The 19,388-nt window shown below is 44.6% G+C and overlaps 1 long non-coding RNA gene across 2 annotated transcripts in view; it reads left to right on the forward strand.

Moving 5' to 3' along the window:
• Positions 1-739: 739 nt before the first annotated feature.
• The window catches only part of LOC112655295 (uncharacterized), a 32,769-nt gene continuing 14,120 nt past the window's right edge, over positions 740-19,388 (forward strand). For both annotated transcript variants that reach the window (XR_007413021.1, XR_007413022.1), the window contains exons 1-2: positions 740-2,241; positions 3,707-3,866. This is a non-coding gene — a long non-coding RNA (uncharacterized LOC112655295). The remainder of the gene's footprint in view (positions 2,242-3,706; positions 3,867-19,388) is intronic.

A 19,388-nucleotide genomic window follows, 5' to 3' on the forward strand; every position in this document is an offset into this window, starting at 1 on the left:
AACAAGTTCACAAATCACAGTGACTCTAATTGGATGAAAGCTGACATTTCTGAACATACACTTGATACCAGGCACTGTGCAATGTGTCGGGGATACAAAAATAGATAAACTACAGCTTCTGTCTTCAGGAAGTTCATGGTCTCCTTGGGGGAGGGGAAGGGAGAAAACAAAGCAATAATAAGGCTGAGTGTCATGACAAAGGGAATTAAGAGAGGGACACCCAGCTCGGCCTGCAGGGAGAGGAAGGCTTCCTGAGGAAGGCTGAAGGCTGAGTAAGGGTGAGTAAGCTGAAGGATGAGTAGGAAGGCAAGAGTGCCAGGAAGGGTGTACCAGGCAAAGGTAACAACATGTGCAAAGGCAGGCAGATGGGAGAGAGTGAGGCACATGCTGGTCCAACCTTCTGTTATGGAGGGGGAACGTGAAACCCAGGAAAGGTAAGGAGACTGTCTGAAGGTCACTCAGCTGATTAGTCAACACAACCAGGATTTGTACCCAAGACCCCTCTCTTCTTTTCCACCTCCCTTTCTACTATACCACAGCACTCCATCCTTCTAACAGGAGGCTTCGTGACTGCACGTTGAGACCACAGCCAGCTTTGAAAATGAGCTGCATGTGGGTATAGGGACTGGATCTGTCTCTAGCCTATCCTGGGCTGGGGCAGAGCCAGGAACTTGGTAGTTTCCAGGACTGAGCAGCCCAGTTTACCCCAAGGAAGCCATGGCACCAATGCCCAGTTTAATCATTAACTCTCAAGTTCACAGGACTGAAGCTGGAATGCACAGGACCTAGGGGGTGGCCTGCGTCTCCCAGGCACTAAGAGAAAGATGGTTCTTGAGATGGGAAGAGACCAAAGTTTAGAATGGGATCAGGAAAAAGGGATTATGCTGTTTCTCTCAATTTTGTTGTAGTTTCACCATCATCTTATTAGCTTGAATTCAGGATTTCCTTTTAGTGCTCATAGGATATTGTTAATTCCCTCTGCCATAACCCCTACACGGCACGGAAATTTTTTACTCTTCCATCTACCCCATAAATTGTGGCCTCCAGGAGGGCAGGACTCCATCTTTCATCTCAGTGACCTCAGTGCCTGGCAAATAATAGGTACGCATATCCAACCAGTTTGCTGACTGGATGAATAAGTGAGACCCTAACTCTGCCTACAGGTGTCCCAAAGCACAAGTCTTTTCTGTTTGTGCGCTCATTTGATTAAAAGAAATAGACAGTGACTTCGCATTAGTTCAACAGAAGTTCACAAACATCCTTTGAGACACTCTGTAGCATCTTAAAATATCACAAGCTGGACAGAGATGGAATGTTCTTAAGGAGTTCAGTCTTCTCCCCTTTATCACTTAGTGTTTGGATGACTGCAGAGCATATTTACAGTTGCTTTGGCATTCTTGGGAGAGAGGTGCTATTCAAGCATGAGGTGAGATTTTATTGAGGAAACAAAAACCTCATGGAGGGCAAATTCCACCAGCATATTAAAGGCAACTGCTCCTTATAATTTCGGAAGGCTGCAGCCAGCAGTTGGAAAGACTGTGTTAGCAATAGCATCACCCAAGCCCCGAGAACGCATCTTTAAAGACACTTCAGGATTCTACAGAAGAAAGCTTCCACTGGAAGGTGAGGTACAGATGGGGGTACCATTTCTGTTTCTCTCCAGTGAACCTGATTTTCCTGATCTGTAAAGTCGAGGCAGTCACCTCTCCTTCACAAGGCACTTGGCAGGATTAAGTGGAACAAGATGGCATCAAGTCTTTTGTTGGCTAGAAGATGCTCAGTCACAGCCCAAGTGCCTTATCTTTCTCCCAAATGGAGGAATCCGGAACCTACAAAGAATCAGAGATGTGGAAATAGATTCTGCTCTTAGAGGCACATGACTGGTGCCCAGCGCTTCAGCTGCCCAGTCTGGAAGGGGAAGACCCACTCTACTACTACTACTGGCTTGAAGTATAAACGTGTACTTCTAAGTGTTGCTATCGACAGCCCAAGAGGTGCTGGAAGAGCTTTCCCTTGGAGGAACAGTCGCTCTCCTGGAAAAGCCAGCTTGCCTGGTTGGAGTTGAGCCAGAAAGGCTGACTCTCGCCCTGGCAAATTCTCTGTCACTCCAAGGTCCAGGAGACTGGAAAAAGTGGCCAACATCAGCGGGCCTCTTTCGGTACCAGCGTCTGGTTTCTTGTTTATGTGCTGGTTGGTGGCGTATCATTACAACCAGTTTGAATTCACCTCTTTCCACCACCTGTAAGTTCTCAGAGTTCTGCAAATTCTTTGAAATTCTAGCTCTCAGTGATTGCTAGGTCGGGGGATAGGTAATTTAGGAAAAACCCCGCATGTGGATCCCGCCAGCTTCTCATCTGCCCTTGGTCCCAGCACCAACCTAGAGCAATCACCTGTGCAGGGAACTGGAAGACACTGAGCTAGCTGCTCCGGTCACCTGGTTTCTTCCCCTGTTCCTTTTCCATTTCTCTCCCCTGCCCCCAAAGAACTGAAATGAAATGAGAAGTAAATTGCCAAGGGAGATCCTCTCCTGGGGCAAATTTCCTGTCTTTGCTTACGGGCATGGAGACCCTGAGTGGGGGGGCTAGTTGCAGAGCACTCTCCCAGAACCAGCCCTGGGGTGACAGGTGCAGGCCGCATCCACTCTTTCATGGGGTGGGGGTGGGGATTTAAAAAGTGAAGGAGGAGGAAGAGAGACTGTACAGGAGACCCCAAGGGCTGTCCCTATTCCTCCACCCTGCCCCACCCCGAAACTGTCAGTCTCTACCAAGCCTGAGAGAGAGAGAGAGAGAGAGAGAGAGAAAGAGAGAGAGAGAGAGACTCAGTGGGGGCGGGGAAAAAGAGACGGAGGGGGGGAAATCAAAGAAAATTGCAAAAGTCAATGGCCCGGAACTAGAGGCAGCCTCAGCAACTGCAGTGTGACTTTGATTCCCCTATCATAACCCTGAATTAAAAATTCAGGCAATTATCTGCATGGCTTCCTTCTGATTAGAACGAGCCGGAGCCTCATTAATGCATCAGCACAGAGGAAAGCCATTAGGGTCTGTGAAATGGAATGTTTCTCTGAGAACAGGTTCCGCTTGATGTACAATACCCAGCAAAAAGAAATTTCACACATTTTTGAGCTCAGAGTCACAGGACGGCACCCTGCTTCAGGGCTGCAGATCCTGCCACAGTTGTCCCTTTTCAGCTGGCTCTGGGTGAAAGCCACCTTTGTTTCCCAGCCTCTCTCTCTCTGGCACCTCCATCCTCTGGAGTCGTGTGGAAGAAGGGAGAGGGAGGTGAGGGGCCAGAAGGGACCTCCTGGCTGCTCCCTTTGCTTGGTCCTAAGATCCCGAGTCGGCCTGGATGTGGGGTCTCCATGTCCTTGAGCCATGAGGAGCACTAGAACTTCTTGGGAGCTCACTGCCCTCCTTTGCTAGAAGAACTAGGCGCAAGCTTGTTGGAAACAGTGAAGGTCCAAGACTCCAGAAAAGAGCAAAGTATCTGCATGTCCCCAGTCTTGGTACTCTCCTGACTCATGTGGCGACTTAAGCATCCCAAGGCCATCCAAGCAGGATCTGGTGAAGCTGAGCCAGCCTTGGGGGCTTGCTTGTTGCTTTAGGAGAGGGTGAAGGGTTGGAGGTAAGGAGGGCACCCTTTGTTCACTCCTTATTCTGTAAGCTCTGCACTCTTAGAAATGCAAATCTGTGGTCCGGTCCCTAAACAGGTGACCATCCCTGCCACAGCTGGCCTTCAGAAGCTCTCATCCACCCATGAGATTTTGGGATCTCCAGGGGACAGCCTTCTTCTTCCAATGACTGTGTATCACTTCCAAGGGAAGCCAAGGAGCAGTTTCCCCAGACAACTTCCCTTGCAGCCCTAATAAGGTCAGTTCTTGGGAGGACTGGGCTTGATCCAGAAGTATTGTCCAGATTTTCTTCGAGCCAGTGGGCGGGACTTAGGCCTCCTCATTTCGGGCAGCAGGGCATTCTTCTAACCCAGGGATTCTCAGGGCACCAAACATTAATCCTTGGGATAAATAAGCTCTTTGGGAGGAAAGCTTATCTTACCTGGTGAGAACGGATACAGATGAAAACATTTTTGTAAAAAGAGAACTAGTTATGGTCAAGAGGATGCCAACCAGGAGAGTGTTATCCTTCAAACGGTTTGAGTAAGCCAGGTTCTTCTCCTGGCACACCTGTTAACTATTCAGTGTTAAGAACCAGGGCCAAGTGTCTGTGCAAAGCTGTAAACACGGTGAGCTGGTAATCAGGTTATAAGGGAGTCAATGTTTAACTACTAACATTTGTAGCAACCGCGCCCCCTGCTGTACACCAGCAAAACTAGGCGAGCCGCCGTAATTCAGGTTTTCGAGATGTTTTTAGTTCCATCCCACGTGAGAAGGGTACATTCCTGGTCACCAGGGAGTTTTTATGAAGCATGTTTTCAATACTGCAGACAGTTTTATGGGTGAAGGCTCCTAGAGTTTACCTCACCCCCCAACACAAACAAGATGCTTGGTGATTCGGTTATGTTCTTTGTGGGTTCTGAGGATCTGGTCTTTCCAACGCTTTGCTCTCACTGGGCCAACACTCAGCCAAGTCAAATGCAGTGACTACAGATGACCCCTGCGTAAAGGGCTAACCTGAAGGCACCTGGAGTCTTGGGCAGGGGGGAGGTTATCTCTCTAGGCTCACCAGCTGGTAGGAGAGTGAGAGGAGCTGGCCAAAGGTCAGGAATGTGGGCCTTCTAGAGAGCGAAGCTACTCCACCAGCTCCACAGCACAGGTCACCCTTTGCCATAGGAAGTGATCACGTCTCAGCACTGAGTACCTTACCACCATCCACGGTATTTCTCAATAGTTTAAACATAGACTCTTTCCTTTCCTCCCAAGATAGTTCAGTTCCCACCTTTGTAACTTGTCACTCCTTACTCATTCAACAAATATTTTCTGAACAGCTATTATACGTTAGATGTTGTTCTAGGATCTGGAGCGCTGAACGTAAGACAGAAGTCTCTGTTCTCACGGAGCATACATTCTAGTTGGGAATGCAGACCACTCCAGAAACATGAATGCGTGAGCCAGCAATGTAAGTGCCGTGGATAAAAAAAGATAGGGTATGCAGGAGAGAGTGAGGGAAGGCTACTTTATACAGATGGTCTCTCAGGAAAGCACACTGGATAAACTTTATGCTGCCCTCTGGCCATCCACCTTATTTCTCTCTTTTGGAACTATAGGATTGCCTCTTCTGTAAGACATCCCCTATTAACTTTCCACCTGCACTGATGTTCCCTTCAGCTCAACTCTGCTCCAGCTTCTTCATTCTTGGAAAGATATACGGTGATATCTTTGATGATAGCCTCCTGGAAGAAGGGTCCTGTCTTCCATTTCTCTGGTTTGCTATCAGAACAGGGGGTGGGGAAGACAGGGAGGAAACAAGCATTTCTATGATGTGCTAGAGACATTAACACATTAGCTCATCTCACCCTCACAGAGCTCCTACACACTATTATTACCCCCATTAGAAACCAACAAAATGAAGGCTTAGTTTATCTAAAAGGTAAATTAAGGTGCACCTCGAAATGATGCACCTGGGATTTAAACCCTGACCTAGGTAGCACTGAGGCCTCTATCCATTTTTTTAAAAAATATTTTATTTATTTTTTTAAGAGGTGGGTTCCACACCCAACATGGGCCTCGAACTCCTGACTCCAAGATCAAGGGTTGCATGCTCTACCAACTGAGTCATCCAGGCCCCCCTGAGGCATGTAATAGGGTGGGTGTCCATGAAGTGTTGTCAGTGAGTAATGAGTACAAGGAAGGGATGAGCTCTATTTGTCAGAGAATGGCCATGAACAAGATGTGGTTAGACTTCTCCAGTCTGCTGGATTATAACTCCTTCCTTTGGTACTAACCGAGTGACCACAGGCACTTCCCTTTCCCTTCCTGGGGCTCAAAACCCTTCTCTGTAAACTGAGGTTAGACCACAGGATCTCCCAGGTCTTTTCCAGCTCTGACAACTCTAAGAAATACAATCTCCTACAAGGGATGGTGGAGGGTGGAAGGCAGGGGGAAGTCAAGTGACTTAACCACAGCAAATCTGATTTTTTTAAGAGACAGAACACAAAGCACAACATTTTGTTCATTCAATTAAAATTCAGCATATACTGAATATGTGCCAGACCCTGGCACGTGCGAAGGATAGAGACACACGCTTTTAAAATACGTCCTCGCCCTATAATGTGTGTAAAGGGCAAAATGAACATGACAAGAAATTATTACAATAATATTAATGACTAACATTTTATGCGGCACTTTCTCTTTGCCAGAAATCATTCAGGGCACTTGGAAACTTTTTTGCTCATTCTTCTCAGCCACCTATGAAGTGGGTACTATTTTTATTCCTACTTTACAAGTGAGTAAACTGAGGCACAAAGAGGTGTGTGTCAGAGCTATTGTGAACATTAATAATGCATGAAAAGTATTTATTTACAGGGCCTGATATGCAGAAATTATGATAGGCAGAAATGTCATGCAACATTGACTGGTGGTTTCATTCCGCTTGATATTTCTGTTATTCCCTGTTTGACCCCTCTGCCACTTGGAATCAGTCACACACAGCCAGTTGGAGGCATTTTCTGTAGAGAGCAAAGAAGGCTTTAGGGTTTTGAAACTCAAAAATCTGTGGCTGTGAAGAAACTCAGCATGTAGAGCAAACCAGGTGAGTTAGAGCCAGTTTTCCTGCCTCTAGGAAAGGAGATAGGGGGAGGAAAGAGGTGTGCTAGACCCCTGAGAAATGGAGCACCGGACCTTGTTCCTCCTTTGAGCTAGATGTCTGGCAAGTTGTGCGATCAGATAGCAGGTGTGCAGGTCAGAGGTGCCTGACATGGCCCTGGACTTGTTGACTTGTTCCCTGGGCATTAACATGGTGAGAGAGCCCAATGCCCTGGGTTTGAAAGCAGTTGCACATAGAAGAGGTCTTAGCCCTGCAAAGTCCCCCTCTGGCCAGCACGGTGCACACAGCACAATGAATGCTCATCTCCCTAGGAGGGGTATGGAAGTAAAAAGAGGGTCCCTAGGTCTGAAGGGTCCTCTAGAATGGGAACAAGGAGAAAGGCTGCCTAGGGGATCAGCATTGGGATGTGGATGTCTCACGGCTGCTGCAAAGAGGCAGCGGGGCATAGAGACCAGGATGGGAACTCCTTGATGGGGGGGTGGAGGGGGTGGTGTCTGTTCGATTTAATTCACTGCTCCAGCCTGTGGGTCTGGGTCAGGTAATAGGTGATTGATCAATATTTGTTAAATGAATGACCTTAGGTGGGTTGCCTCTAGAACCAGGCTGTTACGTTTCAAATCTCAGCTCTGCCTCTTACTACCTGGGTAAGTCTTTTCTCTGTGCCTCATGTGTAAAATGGGCATTAAAATGGTGCAGATCAATACTGATCTGAGATCAAAAGAGAGAATGCATAAAGCACTTAGTGTCTGACGTAGCACAGGTGCTCAGTAAGAATTTGCTCATAGTATGAGCAGTTGCCCTGATCCTTGCCCTGTACCTCAGCGATATGTTAGGTCTCCCAAACCTGAATTCAGATGCAACCTTGAAGAAAAGTTGAGGACTCCAGAATTGGCTAGGATGGAATTCCCACCACCATGATACAGTGGAGACTCCTGATAGAAATTACGCTAAGCACTTAAAAAAAAAAAATTACTTTTCTTGCCCGATGGATTTTGTAGGCTGATACTGAATAGTCAAGAAGAGGGCAAGCCTGTAAAAATTAGATGTCCTGTGAAGACATTTTAAATTAAATAGCTAGCATTTTAAATTAAATAGCTTTCTTGCTTGTATGCATGTTTATTCCCAGGACAACTTAACCTCTCACCTTACTTGTTTTTATAGAAAAGCACAGTTTTTCAGGTGAGTTATCATTTGCAAGTGCTTCTAAAGAAAGCACTTCTAAAAGAAGAAGAACTGAACTTTAAGAAAGAGAGGACAAGTCTAGGAAACAGAACTCTGTTTTCTTTTTCCCTTCCATTTCCTCCTACTGAAAGAGGTATGGACTTTCCTGAAGAAATGCAGTACAAAAAGGCTTTATTTATTGTTAAGATAAGCTCTCTTGAAGGTGAATAATAAATATTATCATTAATTTTTTATTTAAAACAACCATCCGGGTTTATCTGGCTTCCTGCTTATTTAAAAGACAGCAGGTGACCAACTCTCCCATTTGCCCAGGATTGTCCCCATTTTGGCATCAAAAACCCCATATCCTGGGAATGCCAATGACAAATCAAGGAGACTTGATTCCCCCTTTGCTCACTATTAGCAAGTGAGGACCTGAAGACCCTGCAGGGAGAGGTGTACCCAGCTGGGAACCCCTGATCTGACAAGAAGGAAATGGGAGGGCACAGAGAAGACTTTCAGATAGGGGCCACCGGACAAGCCAGAAAATGCATGTGTTGGCATCCTTCCTATAATGTCCCTCACTTTGGGTCAGGATTGGATCCCCCAAAAGACCCCACAGGGTAGTTCCTGCATCCCCACGTCACTGTCAAATCTGCATCCACAGAGCCCTGTGGGTGTCCCCACACAAGGGAGTAGCCTAGGCACGAGAGTTCCTCTGGGACACGTGGAGTGGCCACTCAAAGCCTCTGCAGTTGTCCCCTTTCCTCAGACCAGGTGTTTTTTGTTCTTGGGGTGTCCACAGACCTCATGGGATTGGCCCACCACATGCAGATCGAGTTTCTGGTCACAGAGGATACAGTGCAGCTGTCTCCACACCTAGTAGGTGAACACGAGGGCCCATCAGGGCTGTGGGCATTTGGCTTTCAGGCTGGATTCCTCCTTTCATGGATCAGGGTCTCCCATGAGACTGTGGTAAAGATGTTGGCTGGACCACAGTAATCTGAAGGCTTGCCTGGGGCTTGGAGCGTTTGCTTCCAAGATAGCTCATCACATATCTGTTGACTGGAGGCCTATTTCTCACCTGAGGACCTCTCTGTAGGGCTTCTTGAGTGTCTTCCTGACACAATAGTTAGCTTCCCCCTGTGGTAAGCGATCCAAGAGAGAGAAAGCAAGAAGGAAGCCACAGCGCAGTTTAAGACCCCACCAGGCACCATTGTTTCTTCCATATTCTATTTGTTAGAAGAAAGTCCACCCTGCCCTCTAGGGGAGGGGAGTTAGGGAGGGAAAAGAATCAAAGGGTTTGTGTACACACTTTAAAACCATGGATTCCCAAAGCATTAAAGTGGCTGGATTGGCAAGGAGTTTCCACAAATGAGTTGGTTCAGATAGGAACGTAGGAGGAAGAGCAAGGGCTTTGAGACAAATCTGAGTTTGAAACCAGGCTTTGATCTCTTCCATTTTCTGGGATCTGGGGCAAAATGATCATCTCTAAACCTTAGTTTCTTCATCTGTAAAATGAAAATAACAATAATAATTCTTCCAAAGAGTTATTATAATTTAAATGAGATGACCCAAGCAGGGACAGACTCAAATTGCATAGGGCCTGACACCTTCACAACTTGACAGGGCCCTCTTTATGAAAGGAGAATGCAAAATTACAAGGATAAATTAGGCACAAAATGAACATTTATTTAGAATTAGAAATGTCAAAAACCCCAAACATTTTAAAAGCTGGTAAATACCACAAATATCACAAAATTCAGAAAAATGACAATTAAAAAAGTCACCTAACCATACCTCTTTAAAATACATTCTTTCCTACATTTTAACTGCATACTTTTTGATCACTTGTCAACATGACAAAGATTTTGCAATATTTTCCATAGTCAGGGGCGCCTGGCTGGCTGAGTTGGTAGAGCATGCAACTCTTGATATTGGGGTCATGAGTTCAAGCCCCACGTTGGGTCTAGAGATTACTTAAGAACAAAATCCTAAAAAAAATATATCTTCCAGCCAGAGGAGAGAGATAATTTGGTCTTTTCTTAGCATGGCTGATCAAAATTTGATTTTGATTATTGAAAGTGTATTATTCAGTTTTACAACTCATTATTCAACATGTCAGGCACCTTTTCAGGGTTGTTGTCAAATTTGGAAAACCTCCATCAGATACTTAATATATGAGCTTAGAGTTTCAAATACTTCCATGTAGTGAACTGATGGCACCCATTACCCTAAGCTCTTGGGAAGATCTGCATTAGGGAGGCTCTGGAAGCTTCCACTCCCTTGGCAGTCTTCCCCTGGAAGCATGAGGCTGGTGTGCAGCAGGTGCTCAGGAAATGGGATAAGCATAGGCAACCCTCATTTTCCTGCTTCATTTCCTCAAAGTCAGAGATTTCTCCTCCTTCGTTCCATCTTCTTCCACAGAAGCCTCTCCAGCGCCCCTCAGAAGGCCAGGACAAAAACACACCCTTGGGTGAGAAGAATACTGGACTCTGAATGAAAAGACCCGGGTTTTAGTCCTGTCTTTGTCACTTAACTGCGGGACTTTGGTAAATTACCCAGCCTCTCCGTGTATCAGTTTCTTCATCTCTGAGATGGGCATAGCTAGGCCAGTGTCATGGGTTGCTGTCTATTAACAACAAAGCAATTATACTAACATCAAATGTTTTTATTTGGTGCCTAAGAAATCACTAAGGAATCAGTTTGGACATATGCAGTGTTGATGAGAATCTTAAATTCTTTGTTCTCTGTGGTCTAAATGAATTGGAAATTCAAACTGGGCTTTAATAAAATTTGGCATAAACACTGGGACAGCAAAATTGTCCACTCTCTCCGCAAAAAGGTACCGAATGCTAGCTATTACTGGATATGTGCTAGAGATGGGGATTACCCAGAGGGACAAGACAAGTCCTGGCCCTTCAGGTCTGTAGCACAGGTAGATGAAACCCCAGACCGACATCTGGAGGATGGGCCCAGCTCCTGTTAAGTTTGCAACCTCAGCCTCCCTGTGCCCCAGTGTCTCCTTCTGCCAACAGGCATGGCTAACCGCCGGAGAGGGGTGTAGACATAAAGGACGGAGAGCCTGCACATCTTGGAGAATATGGGGCCAGAGTCATCAGAGGGTTGCACGGAGCTCTCCTGAGACGGGCTGTTCTTAGGGATGGCTCAGGAAGCTTTGAAGTGCCGCCAGGACAAGGGAGGCTGCCCCATCCCGGCGGTGCATTCACTTGTGATTTACTCCTCCACGTGGGCTCTGGAGTGCCAGTCTCATAAATACGTTGGCTGCTCAATCCCGCCCTGGAACACAGACAGAGGGAGGGGGCCCACGGGGAGGAATCACCAAATTAAGAAGGTCCTTGGGAGTGACTGGCCTACAGATATCACTGAGCCCCCTAAATTTCTCTCCTTAAAGCATAAATATTTCCAACTAAGATCACAGACTCCCTCCTCATAAAAATCAATGAAACCACAAGGGAAAATGACCTCTCGCTTGACTGCACCAGAGATATCTCAAATGGAGTCACTTCCCCTCCCGCAGAAGCAGCTGTACTGGGGCTCAGGATTTGAAACCCAGGCACTGAGATTGAGAATCTGAGGCTAAGTTAGAAATCAGGTGGGTTGGATGTGTGTCTATATCTCTTCTGACTTGCTGTGTTTTGTGATGGCTTCTGTGCAACCCTGTTGCAACAGGAGACTTTTTCCTGGAGTCACACCTGGGATCGAGCCCCAGCTCCTCCAATTACTGGCTGGGTGTCTTTGGGCAAAGTAGGATCCCTCCACCCCAGTCTCCTCATGTAGTACGAGAAAGATGATAATGCACAGTCTGCCTACCCCGCAGAGGAGATGACAAAATCAAGAGAATTGTCTGTGCAAATGCTTTGTAAACCATACAGCTCTGGATAAATAACAGTTCTTCTTATTAAAAGATAAAAGCACTAACTCTGCTAGTGCACTTGTTAGAACTCCTTATGCTGTAAGTGACAAAAAAACCTAATTCAAACTGCCTTAAACCACAACTGAGTTACGTAACTGAAAAGGATGGATCCCATCCTTTTCCCATCACCCACAGTGATCACCCGTCTCACATCTTGACAAGACAGCATCCAGAAGAAGGTAGGTCCTCTCCTCCAACTTCCATTAAAGAGATGAAGGGAGAGATGGGAAGGACTCTTCTTTTTCCAGACTTAGCATATGTGTCCAATTTCATTGGTTCTCTTCACATAGCCACGGGATCAGATATGCTGACTGGCTGAAGAGAATCACAGACCATCCCTAGATCTGGAGGCAGGATCATGATGCTAACCAAACCACATTTGGAGGGGTCACTTTATCAGAAGAAGAGTGAGTAAATGCTGAGTTGCACAAACATCCAACCAGTACAGCCCATGCCCTTGAAATGACCAATACCCACACTTGCCTGTATCCCTATAAATATATCTTCAAAAACTCCACTCTCTAAACAAACACAGTCAACCTCTTTTTCCCAAAGAGACAAGCCAGGACTTCGTGTGGTCTGGTTCTCTGGGTGATTTGTGGTCCTCGTGTGGGGAGCTGCTATGGTCCTCTACAGTCCAGTGAGGCTAAATGGTAAATTGAATCCCCACTGATACAGTCAATAAGCAGTAATGGAGGGAGAACAGGGTAATTGCATTAAAAGTTCTCATTTGGAAAAGGAAAGGAGAGGATACAACTCTCGGCAGTCACCATGTCATTCCCTGCCAGAAATCACATGGACATCCTTCCTTAGCACCAAGCATCTATCCTCCCCAGTGCTGTCCTCCAGAAGGCTTCCCTTTGCCCTTTGCCCTCTGTGGCCCCTGCCCGTCTCTTTGGGAAAATCCCTTCTTTGTTGTCTTTCATGGACATATGACAAGTCCATGGAGGAGGATGGCCTTTTTGGGGGCTACACTGTTTTAACAGCTCTCTTCCTACTGCTATGAGCTCAGGAGTAGAAATCATTATCGTAGACCATGTGGACCAGGTCTGAGGTTTCTCTGGCAAAATGATGCCCTTAAAAATCAAATGGGATCTTGGTTTATTTGCTACTATTTGCTAATGCCATGGATAGTAACGAGAGTCTGGCATCTTATCATGTCTTAGTCTTTGAACTAGACCTGTCTAGGACAGCCATGGCCTGGCAATAGGCCCAGATGCTCTGGCTAGGCTTTAATTTCTATCTTGGCCTCTACTTGAGAATCATCTAAAACAACAAGCTAGGTGGGAATGACTCATAGAAGTACCCCTTTCCTCACAATAACAACAAAAATAATAGGAGCAACCTTTACTGATTGCTTACTATGGGGTGGGCACTGTTCTAAAGGCTTTATGTAGACTTAAGCCTCACAGCAACCGTATGAGACAGGAGCTGTCCCCCCCTTTGCAAACAAGGGTCATGGGGCAGTAAAGAATCTGTTCCCAAGCGGTGGAGCAGCGACGCACACACAGGCAGGCTGGTTCCACAGTCCTAGTGGAGACTAACTGCTCTTCTTTGCTGCTCCCTGGCTACCTCCTGTTGCACCTCCCCAAAGGGTGCATTGACTTCTTTGTTCCAGGCATCACAGGAGGTACCTGGGAAGGGGTCTCTCCCAGGCCTTAATCTTACTTTCTGCTTTGTGTCTCTGGTCCAACTACAGAACTTCTTCTCACTTTCTTCTAAATAACTTTCTTCTGCTAACCTTGATTTGAGGGTAGAGAATTGAGATTTTCTCAGACTCGCAGACAATTGTAACTACAAACCATTGGCAAAAAGGCAACTCTTAGTGAATCTGTATTTTTTTCCCCTCTCTTACTTTTAGATGGATCAGGTTCAGTTTAATCATTCTTGGAAGACCTTGCTGAAAAAGTTACTAGCACACTCCAAAATTTGAAATTTTCTTACAATATCTTTTATGTTAAAGACTCAGGAAGCACATAGTATGAGTCTCAAGGCTTAACAGGTAACAGGGTTATAGAACATAAAAAAGGACCGCTAAATTCTTGCATCAATTCTTTCTGGGACATCTGGGTGGTTCCGTGGTTGAGCGTCTGCCTTTGGCTCAGGTCGTGATCCTTAGGTCCTAGGATCAAGTCCCTTATCGGGCTCCCTACAGGGAGCCTGCTTCTCCCTCTGCCTATGTCTCTGCTTCTCTCTGTGTCTCTCATGAATAGATGAATAAAATCTTAAAAAAAAATTCTCTCCTTCATCCAAACATCTCAGTTTAGCCTTGTATCAGCCCACTTCTAGTATTAGATTCTGTATCAGTTAGGATTCTTTTGGTTGTGACTCAACCTAACTTAAGAAGAAGAGAAATGTATTGGAAGGCCACTGGGGGCTCAGAGAACTGACTGGAGCCCGGGGATTATGGTTGAGGAATGTCAACAGTGATCCCCTTGGAGGAGCTGCCTGGGCACTGCTGCAGCCAGTCCCTGCTTGTTTGCTCTCTGCTCAAGATCCTATTCCCAGGCAATGAACATCAGACTGGTCAGGCGTGGGTCACTTGCCCACCTGGGGATAGGTAGGCCCCACAAGACTATGCTTGGTGCAGAAGAGATCATTCCAATAAAGGAAACAAGACTGCTGTTCAGGAGGAGAAGTGGATGCAGAGCAGTCCATATCCTACAAACTCCCCTTCCACCCAGCAACACTGATCACATGGCCTCTGTAGCTGTGACAACTGGGTCCTGGCAGCTGGATCAGAGTGATAACACGCTGGATGGAGGTCTGGAGGAAATCTCCAGCAGTTAGGTGGATGTTAGGGATGAAGGACCTTCCCAGCCAACACATGCCCTTGGATGTCACCTTCAGGGATAGAATTCCACATTGGGTCTAATTTACTGTGGTAAGACTTAGGCACTTGGGAGTTAAAATGTAACAAAACAAAATTTTGTTTGGTTGGTGTTAGCTTTCTTTGCTTGTTTGTTTCAGGTGTTTGTATCTAAGGGGTAAATACAAATACATTTAGCTGTCAGCATTCAGTTGTGTTCTCAGAAGCTAGCGATTCATCCCCTTACTCATTCACTGATTTAACAAACCACGTAATGGATATTTACTGAGCACTCTGGTCCTGGGCACAGTTTAGGAGCTGAGGAGATACAAACATGGGTGGCCTCATCTCCATCCTCGAGGCTTAATGTCCGAGTCGTGACAGAAGTTGTAGAAATACTTCAGTCTACTTGGAAGGAACAGTTTGATGCAAAAGCTCTGAAATCAGAGGTACAAAAGTGCAGCGCTGGATTTGAACCCTGGCTGTGTGACCTTGGGCCAGTAACGGACTCTCTCCAAATCTTAGTTTTCTCATTTCAATAATGGAGGTAATAATAGTTCCTCCTTGAAAGGCTGGCTCTTCTCCTTAAATCGATGAATAGATTTCACGTAACTCCAATCAAACTCCCAGCATTTTTTTTAAAACTGGAAATTGAGGGGCACCTGGGGGCTCAGTTGGTTAAGTGTCTGCTTTCAGCTCAGGTAGTGATCCTGGGGTCCTGGGATCCAGCCACAAGCCTCAAGCCTTAAGTCGGGCTTTCTGCTCAGCAGGGGAGTCTGCTTCTCCCTCTCTGCCCCTCCCCCACTCCTTCTCTCTCTAATAAATATTTTTTAAAAATGGAAGTTGATAAGCAGAATGAACCTAAAATATATAGGAAATATAAAAGGCCAAGATAATGTCAAAGAACAGAGCTAGAAGGGTCACACTACCATATAACATGATATATTATAAGGCTACAGCCCTTAAAACAGTGTGGTTTTTGACGCAAGGATAGACAAATAGGTAAAGGAAGAGTGTGAAAATAGACTGACATATATAGGTCACTTAACATACTAATTTATGACAAAGACAATATTGCACAGCAGTGCAGAAAGGGCTTTTTTTGGTAATAATATTTATCCTTTTGTGTCTTGCTTATCTCACTTAGCACAGCATCTTCAAGATTCATCCATGCTGTAGTAGGTGTCAACATTTCATTCATTTTTAAGGCTGAATACTATTCCATTGTCTGTATGTACCACATTTTGTTTATCCATTCATCCACTGGGGGACATCCACTGGTGGTGTTATTTCTAGCTTTTGGTGACTGTGAACCATGATGCTTTGCATTTTGGTGTACAAATTTCTGTTCAAGTTCCTGTTTTCAGTTCTTTCAAGTATATACTCAGAAGTGAAATTGCTGGGCCATTTGCTAATTCCATTAAAAATTTTTGAGAATCTGCCATCCACTTTCCACAATGGCCGCACCATTTTACATTACCATCAGCATTGTACAAGATTTCCAATTTCTCCACGTCCTTGCCAACACTTAGTTTCTAGTTTTTTGGTTTGTTTTTGTTTTTGATGATAGCCATCCTACTGGGCGTGACCTAGTCATTTTTTTTTTAAGAGAGGAGGTGAGGGGGAGAGAGAAAAGGAGAGAGAGAATCTTTTTTTTTTTTAAAGATTTTATTTATTTATTCATGAGAGACAGAGAGACAGAGAGAGAGAGAGAGAGAGAGAGATGCAGAGACACAGATAGAGGGAGAAGCAGGCTCCATGTAGGGAACCTGACATGGGACTTGATCCTGGGACTCCAGGATCATGCCCTGGGCCGAAGGCAGGCGCTAAACCACTGAGCCACCAGGGATCCCCAGAGAGAGAGAATCTTTAGCAGACTCCACACTCAGCATGAGCCTGAGATCATGATCCAAGTTGAAACCAAGAGTCAGACATTTAACCGACTGAGCTACCCAGGCACCCCCATGACCCAGTTTTTTAAATCTACTTTTTGTGCTGCTAAATGAGTATCTCACTTTGACTTATATGATCACTGGTCACTATGCTATGAAATTTAAGTCAACATATAGTGGGTGTTTGCCACATAATAGTCACTGAACTTAGTAATTTATTAACTTAGTTAATCACCACAACAATTTTTTGACATTTAATTTAAATATAACATGCATACAGTTAAGTGCACAAATCCTAAGTGTACACATTGATGCATTTTCACAAACTGAATACACCTACCTGACCAGCATCTAGATAAAAAGCTAAAACATCAAGCACTCCAGAAATCCCCTGGGTGCCCTCTCCCACTGCTATCCAGTCCCTCATTCCCCACCAACACCCAGTAGAAAGCAATGATAACTAATACCTTGACTTTAAACTCATAGATTAGTTTTGCCTGTTTTTTGAATTTTATATAAATGGAATAAAAAAATATAAAATCTTTTGTGTATCGCTTCTTTTACTAAATATATGTTTATGAGGTTCATTCATGTTTTCACATGTAATAATAGTTTATTTATTAGCATTGCTAAATAGTACTCCATTTTATGACTATATCACAATTTATTTATCCATTCCACTGTTGAGGGAGATTTTGGCAGTTTCCCGCTTTCAGCTATTACTAATAGTTCTGCTGTGAGCATACTTTTGTTAAAGATCATTTGATGGATATATGCACACAATTCTATTGGTATTTACCCAGGAGTAGGATTGCTAAGCCATAAGTATGTATATATTTAGCTTCAATTGCTACTTCCAAAGGGGTTGATAAATATACACCCACCACAGAATATGAGAGCCCTAGGAGATACCACCACTTGCCCACATTTGGCACTGTTTCTCTTTTTCATTTCAGCTATGTTTGGTGAATATGGTTTGAATACATCCCATCAAATTCAGATGTTGAAACCTAATCCCGAATTTGATGTATATAGATGATGAGGGCTTTAGGAGATGATGATGGATTGGTGCCCTTATAAAAGGCCCCAGAGAGATCCTTTGTCAATGTTACAGCTAGAAAGCACAATCTATGAAACAGAAAGTGCGTCCTCACCATACACGCCCACCTTGTGGGACTTCCCAGCCTCCAGAACTATGAGAAATGATTGTCTGCTGTCTATAAGCCACTCTGTCTACGGTGTTTTGTTATAGCAGCACATATAGACTGAGGCAGTGAAGGTGTAGTGGTACTGCATTGTGCCTTTAATTTGCATCTTTGGGGAACAGTGAAATTGTGCACTATTTTCATACATTTATTGGCTGCTTGGATATCTTCTTTTGGGCAATGTCTGTTTAAATATTTTGCTCATTCTTCCATTGTGTTGTCTTCCTTTTTTCTTATTAATTGTGAAAGTTCTTTATTCTGAAAATGAGTCTGAGTACTGTATATTGTAAATATCTTTTCTCACTTGCCTTTTCACTGTCTTAATGATGTCTTTTGATGAATAGAAGTTTTAAAATTTTAATCTAGTCGAGTTTACTGGGTTTTATTTTTAAATATTGATTTATTTATTTGCAAGAGCAAGAGAACTGGGAGGAGGGGCAGAGGGAAAGGGAGAGAAAGTTTTAAGCAGATTCCCTGCTGAGCGTGGAGCCCGTGCAAAGCAGGGCTCAATCTTACAACCCTGAGATCATGACCTGGGCTGAAACCAAGATTTGGATGCTTAACCAACTGTGCTACCCAGGTGACCCAATTTACTGTTTTATTTTAGTGTCCTATTCAAGAATCTGCCATCCTCTAAGGTGATGACGACTTTTTGTTTTATTCTATTTACTAGTTTTTCTTTTACACTCAGATTTATAAGGAATCTGAATAAATAAATCTGAATACATTTCTATGTATTATATGAAGTAGGGATTTGAAATTCACCTTTTTTCCATACAAATAGCCAAAAATGAATTCGATTGTGAATTTGGTCTAGTCCAAATACTACCTACCTTCTGAAATATTCCCAAAGAATCCTAATTATAAATAACTATTTTAAATTAATGCGATAAATATTTTTGGCACATCTAGTGTTTACTAGTCTCGCTAGGTTGCTAAAGGGACGCCTCTCTGAGAGCAGACACTTGAACTCGGACCTGAATGAAATGACACCAGCCGTGAGCAGAGTTGGGGAAGGAAATTTCAGGAAGAGGAAAGGAGCAAGAATATGCGAGCTTGATAGTCAAAGAAACTACAAGAAGGCCAGTACAACCAAAGGATGATGTCTAAGAGGATGTGAAGCACAGATGATTCTTTCAAATGGGAAATTAAAGGAAGGACAACCGGACTGGTGTCACCACAAGATGACAAAGCCATGCAAAGTTTGGAAGGGAACTGTTTTTCAACCTGGAATTCTTTCCATTAAGAGTGAGGGCAGAATGAAGACATTTCAGACTTACAAGAATCCAGAAACCTTATCTACGAAGCAACTCTCCTTAGGGTTTTTACATGGTGGTCTACTCCAGTGGGGTGAGGGCAAGAAGAGGTAGGAGCCTAACCAGGAGGATAGTGAAGCCAGTGCCCCTGTGAGAGCAGGGCATCTCTCCTGGACAACAGGTGGTTCGGCATGGAGCAGGTTTGGAAGAGGTTTTGAGTATTTTTAGCTTTTACCTATGCTCCTTCTAATCCATTTTCCACAAGTAAACTTGGTAAAATTTTATTTTATTTTTTTCAAAGACCTTGTTTATTTATTCATGAGAGACACACAGAGAAAGGCAGAGACACAGGCAGAGGGAGAAGCAGGCTCGTGGAGGGGCTGGAGTTGGGGCTCAATCCCAGGACCCTGGG

This window comes from Canis lupus, chromosome 9 (genome assembly GCF_003254725.2).
Source record: "Canis lupus dingo isolate Sandy chromosome 9, ASM325472v2, whole genome shotgun sequence".
NCBI classification, from domain to species: Eukaryota; Metazoa; Chordata; class Mammalia; order Carnivora; family Canidae; genus Canis; species Canis lupus.